Source organism: Cephus cinctus, unplaced genomic scaffold, assembly GCF_000341935.2.
Source record: "Cephus cinctus unplaced genomic scaffold, Ccin1 Ccin1_scaffold0709, whole genome shotgun sequence".
NCBI lineage: Eukaryota > Metazoa > Arthropoda > Insecta > Hymenoptera > Cephidae > Cephus > Cephus cinctus.
The window spans coordinates 672,561-679,227 of record NW_014333329.1 but is presented as its reverse complement, the minus strand read 5'-3'; the positions used below and the strand labels follow the sequence as shown (position 1 = coordinate 679,227).

At 39.3% G+C, this 6,667-nt stretch overlaps 1 protein-coding gene across 3 annotated transcripts in view; it reads left to right on the top strand.

The window, feature by feature from the left end:
• The window catches only part of LOC107270238 (chondroitin sulfate N-acetylgalactosaminyltransferase 2), a 72,694-nt gene that overhangs the window by 22,063 nt on the left and 43,964 nt on the right, over positions 1-6,667 (top strand). For 2 of the 3 annotated variants that reach the window (XM_025087574.1, XM_015745074.2), the window contains one exon: positions 3,224-3,291. The exons of the other annotated variant lie outside the window; for it this stretch is intronic. The gene's annotated coding sequence lies outside the window, so the exon portion shown is untranslated. The remainder of the gene's footprint in view (positions 1-3,223; positions 3,292-6,667) is intronic. 3 annotated transcript variants of the gene reach the window in all.

The window sequence follows — 6,667 nt, the reverse complement described above, 5'->3', positions numbered from 1 at the left end:
GGGGGGGGGGGCTACCACCAGCGCAGTGGGATAGAAATGTGGATGAAAGGTTTAACGTCAAACGAAAAGTTTTGCCGTAATTGGAACTTTTAACGAAGGAAGTAACGCCAGTCTTTGAAATCTTAAGCAGCAAGTCTATATTCGAAAGGGATTATTGTTTGAAAAGTTGCGGACTTTTTTTTTACAAAGGACTCTGGACATTCTTCCCAATCAAAAGTTTCGTCTATTAAAACGAAGTACACAGTGTGCTAGGAATACATTTTTTTTTCGAGACGTTTTAATCTATCTTCTCGATTACTGTCTTATTAATCAGACCCGTTACTAATTATGCACTTATTCTCATGAGACAACTGCGACGGATTCTCTTGAGTACAGATGGCGACACCTTCGTGCCGAATAATACGTTTTATATCCGATGCGCTCACAGCGAGAAGAACGTATCCGTTATGAGGAACTATTATTTAACGTCGAGGTGGGGAGACGTAGAACGGGCGGTACGGAAGGCGCTTTCATTTGTCGCTGCATTTTCCGCCCACTAGTTCCTTGGAAGTTTGCTGTTGTTGCAGTTAATACGTTTCCATTGTGCGCACTCGACTCACTCTTTCTCCGCCTTTCATCGTCCTTGCAATTCTCATTCCTCCTTTCCCAGTCTGGCAATGTTGTTTTATTTAAGCTTCCGGTAGTTGCCGACGACACTACTGCCGCTGCTGTCGCTGCCGTTGTTGCCGATGTCGCTATCGGTGCTCTTTTTTTTTCGCACCACCTTTTATCGCTTCTCTACCAAAGCCATAGATCCGTAGGGAACGCTCGTTTGAAAGATTGCGCGACGGAATTAAACAAAAAAGGAGTAAGGTACATTTATACTCGCTCGTTGTCACTCGCAAATTGGACTAAATTTATTATCTTAACTTTTCGGTTGGCGAATCGCGAAAATCCCTCGGGTGTAAACGGGACGTCCGATTGGCAGTGGTATTTAGATGATCGTTCTTATTGAATGCACTGAATCTGTGACCCTTTGTGATGATAATGAGCTCCTCGTTGCATCGAGTGGATATGCAGATTTTATTCGTTGTTGAATATTTATCAACTGAAAGCTATCTTCTTCGAGCATCTGTTGACAAAACTCATGCTCCAATCTGTACAATAACGATTTCACTGTTAACTAGACTATCTGTCTGTTACAAATATTATAGATATCCAGTCGACTGTATTTATAAGAAAGACACCCGATACTGAGGCGTACTTACAAAATATTTAATTACTGGAATATCGATTTTACTTAAGCTTGTAAAAATTTTCAGTACTCGTCTGTCGAATACAGTTTGTTGCAATTGCCTCACAAAGCCAAAATAGTAGCTGAAAAAATAAAGTTAAAAATAAAATACGTCGATAGCATACGAGCGTGAATGCTTCACGTGCTATTTTTATCTATTTTCATAAGTGTAAAAGTTAGAGGACAAAATATCGGAGCTCGTAAAAGTCTTGTATGTAAAAATGTATAAAAAATGTTTACACCTACAGTTCGAACAGAAATTATAAGTGCCTCACCGATACCTCAATGAATAGAAATATCAAGTACGAAAGCTCGTAACGAAAGAGCATTTCGTTCTATGGTAAAAGCTGGATATCCTATGACCCACCTGTACCAAAATACGAATTCGTGGATAAAAGAAAGTCGAAACTGCGACTCACGAATCGTATTTATACGTCCGGCGGGCTATCTGCGCTGTAATTAGCCGAAATGCGCCATGTAAAACTGCAAGGCGGTCCAGAAGCCCGGCAGATTGTACCAATTAAACCCTGTAATCCTGGCTTGATGTAACTTTCAGGGTCCCGGGTTGTTTCAGTTGGCTGCATTGCATTAATGTAAATACCAAATGCCTTCTGCCTTGTGTGCTTTACATACAAATACGTGAAAATGTATGTATAGCATGCACATATATACATATATGTATATGTACATGTATCACTCTATACTACATGGTACAGGTAGCAACTTAGACAAAGGTTCGGAGATAGGTTGACCAGGGTCGAGGGGTGGCTAAGCCGTGCTGTTACGCCGATATCCCACCCCTTTACAGATCTTTGTCCCATTTCAAGCTCGAGAACTGAGATCTTCATTGTAGAATATATGTGTCGGATTTCACTAGTAAATTCGACCATTTCGTAAATGACAATTGTTTAGGTACAGATCCGTCCTTGACGCCCAGTAAAAACAGTAGCGCCTACCAATTAACAAAGAATTACAATTAGTCGACTATCATGAGGGAAAAGTGTCCGCTTTGAAATATTCATTATTTCTCTATCGACTTTTTATGGCACTCGTGTCACTAATTGCGGACGTACCCAAGAGTGTTCTGAAACTGTAGCTACGTTAAAAAAGAAAAATTATGCGTTAATTATATGGTACGCTACAGTACATGGGTGAATCGTGCTTCGTTAGACGTTAAAAGATGGATCGTTGCGAGACTGTATGACTATGAGTGTATAGTGTGTGTCTATAAGTATATTGCATATATGGAAAGTATTGTTAAGGATCAAAAGAGCGAATAGAGGTCAAAAGGGAGAGAATGGAGAATTGAAAAAAGGCTGGAAAGGTGTTAGATTTCTTATTAAAGGAGATGCGAACCGACTACAGTTGCTTCGGTTGCTCTCTGAGATCGCACATAGATGTTCGGCTTTAATTCGGTACGCCGAGCTCCAGTAGGTCGCATCGTATACTATAAAGGGATATTACGTGTTTCATATAAAAAGCACCGAACACCGTAACAAGCCATTAACGGACAGTGGAGGCTTTCTCTGGCTATACTAAGCGACCAACAAGGCAGCCAGCCCCTCGCTGGCCAACTGTAAATGATTTTGCGGCCTCGACGGTTGCACTACTCTTTGAAATATGAAACTGCGGCAATATGTAGTAAAGAGCAACGTGTATTCCTATAACCTTATTTTTCAAGCAGTACCTACAGTAGTTTGTAGTTCAATGAACTATAGGAATTTGGATAATAATCCTCAACTTTAGGAACACCTGTTAGCGTTATCTTTATAATATTCTTGTTGTAATAGTATAATTTTTATACTCTTCTTTTCTTCTTTGTTATTTGAAATGCAATACTTGTGATAATTTTAGAGCACGGAATTAATAATTGACAATCTTAACATTGAGTCATGGAGTCAGTTGGTTGGCAATGCTTTTTAAATGTGAATTGTTTGACTTTTGTTTTAGGAAGAGGCGCCTGGGAAGATTTGGCGAAAGATGCAATCTACGAATACCTTTTGTTCTAGGAGATAAGGGTGAGTAAAGGGTATGAACGATGGGGGAACTTAGTTGTAAAACCTTTATCAATTTAAAGTTCACAAATCTGGTGGCTTAACCCTATTATAAGGAGTAAGCAGTCTTAGAATTTTCGCGAAAACTTTATAATGATACCGAAGTTTGTTGCTCGGATAAATTATAGTAATTGCTGAGGATTAAGAGTGGAATGTCGTTTTCTTAAAGAATCTGTGCGTACAACAAAAGAGTCTTTATATAAATAATGAGGCACAATGTTAGTGTTGTTCAGGAAGTTCGGGAGAAAAAATATATAGGAATCTCGACGTAAAGGATTCAACGTCAAAGTCTTATAGAGCAAACAAAAAGTAGAAAGTTCTCAGAATAGGGTTGATGTTTTGTATTAAGCTATTTGGAATTTAAAAAAAAAATGTGTGGAAAGGAAGAAAAACTTTTTTTGAGATGGCACGTGCTGATAACGAGTTGTTATGACCTGAGTGAATAACCGATTGAAGAAAAGGGAAATGCAAAAAAATACAGGCAAGAATGACGTAGGGCGGATCCTGAAAGTGTCTCGCTATTTTTTTCTTGGTAAAAAAATGGCAAAAAAGATTACTGTATGGTAGCAAGCTCGTTGACACGTTCTATGGGTTCAGGAGACTTCAAAGAGATCGCTTTGACAGGAAAGGTAACGCGCTTGTCACCGGTTTATTTTGAGCGGTGCAGCATTCTCGTAATTCGGTATTCAGAGCGCAAAGAGACCGAGACATCCTTTCGGCCGTGAAATTCCTTTTCGTTCGCGTGCGATTTCGCTCCTTGGCTAAATTGCTCGCTATAGCGAGCTTGATTCTCCCTCACTCGACTTAGGAGCCAAGTTGAACTTCACTCAAGCGAACTTACAGATCACCGAGGTGTGTGACCATAAGACAAGAGTGCAGAACGTGTCTCTTCCTTATTGGTCAATGGAAATTTTTGAGGGTTACTCCACACTGACACTCAATCGTTTATTGGAAGCTTGGTCATATTGAAAATTCCTAAAAACGTCTTTTAGTCGTTATTTAGAAATTTGTAATTAGATATTTTTTATATAATTTTATGTATGACGTCGTTTCTTATATCTTGAGAAGTTAGTAATAGTGCTACGTTAGTTTACGAAGTATAGGGATTTAACAAATGATTTTACATTATTGAAATGCCTATAGAACATCTAGAGTCTGGTTACTAGAATCACAAAAGTGTTTTTGCTGCTAGATTGGTAACATGAGAAATCGAATTGTCCATGGCGGAAGTTAATTTACGCAAGTCGAGTCTTCCCTCGATTCTCTCCGTTTCAATTACACCAGGCAGGGTGGGATGATTTATCGTGGGCTTCTCATAAATAGAAATATTTATATACGAACATAGGACTTATGTATTATTCTATACGTGTATATAGGTGTATATACCTAATCGGGTACGTACATCGAGAAGCTTTCTTTTATTTTTTTCTTCTTTTCTTGTGTCTTTTTTTCTGGCCATTTGCCTTTGATTTCACGCCCGAAAACGTCGTGTCCGATGAGGGGAGAGATACTTGCTGAAGCGCAATCGTAATGGAAACGTTACGATAAAAATGAAAGGAAACGGAAAAACGCACGTATATCTAAAATCAAACGAGTGGAATTGGCGACACTCGTTTATCATAGAGTGTTTCCCGATTGATAAATTAAGCCCATATATTTCACAATTTCGTTTCAAAGTCGAGCTGTTTCGAGTGATTTCGTATGTCTTTTATTAGGTCTCTTCTTTTATGGACTAGCTAGCTTTGATTTACAGTTCCATTATTGGAGATAAGGAATACGACGCGCATGCGCATTACGGTAGGATGCTCGTTGTCTCTGCTGTCCCAGATCGGAAAATTTACAGGAATTTTTTTTTCTCTTTTACCCATCGACAACCAGAACAGCCAGAACAGCCAGAAGCGTCAGCCAACTTCCTTGCGAGGAGACTTTTGCACGGCAGCTGCGGGTTTCTCAAACTGTCCGCGACAGCGTGCCAGTCCGTCTAGGCTTACGAGCGTTTTTGCGTCTAAAAAGTTTTTCCTAACGACATTAAAATTCGTTCGCAACTTTTGACCTGTCGAGTATTTACTTTCGAAGAGAAGTGCACGTAACGACGGTACGAAAATTAAAAAGGGAAATAAGCGTGGGAAAAGTAAAAGATAGACACCGTGTATACGACCATTGCAGCGTCTGACAAGTCATTAATAACGGTAAAAAAAATACACAGAAATTATGTAGTGTACCTTAAAAAATATTTGCGAACTTTTCTACCACCAGTTTTCCCTTCGACATCCCCCTAAGCGAGTATTATCCTTTACTGTTTCTATTTTGCTTTACTTTCTTTTATTTGCCAATGGAATCTCGCCAATTCCTACTTATGGATTTTTCTTGGAAGCTACGTATTCCTTTTTTTCTTTTTTTTTTTCTTTTTACTCGATCCCGTACGACCAGCAATGCACCGATGGCAAATTAACGTCAGTAAGGGTGAAACGCGAAAAGTGTAGAAATATGTGCAAAATTCGTCGACGCAGAGAACAAAGCGAGTCGCAGAACACTGGTCGAAAAGTCGGTTGACTACAGCACGAGGATTCTGGTTTTCTACCTACGACTTTACAAACTTCGTAAAAATACTCGAAGAAAACTTGGTTATTTCTCCCCTGCGTACCACTCGTATAAATTTCCTGGCTTGCTGTATGTATTTTCGAAAAGAAAGGATACACACCATTCAAATGCCATTTTCAGCTTCTGTAGCCATGGCGAGTTCTTACAGACTGCATATACGAATGTATCTGGTAGTTCGATAAGTAGTTTTCATGGTTATTTCACGAATGATACGCAAAAATGGAAAAACCTCGACATACCTTCATCCATTTATACAGAGTGGCGCTAAAGTTTTTCTCGTCTAACTCATATTTATTCACATGCGTTTTGCATGTTTGTGAAAACGCATCTACGACTTTAATCATATTTCACGTTGACGTCATATGTCAACTCGTTAAAGGAATGACTTTTTCTCACGAGACACTTGATAAACTTTTAGTTTCTATGAACACGTAGAAAATATTGCGATGCGACTCTAACCAAGATGGCGGACGTGATCGATGCAGTATGAAATAAAATATGATCGCACGTGTCACCGTAAACGAAAACGCCCTCGTGTCTGGATTTACTTGACGTTCCATTAGTTTCAGTCTTTCGGCAACCATGGAGGAATGTGTCGTAATGGCCGCTGCGAGTATGAGGCTTGGAAAGCACCTTAAAAAAATCTTATTTTTGTTAGCGACGAAGGTATACGTCATAGTCAAGACTTTCAGCTTTACTTTTTGTGTGTTGTGATGTCTTTTTTTTATTTACCAACCCC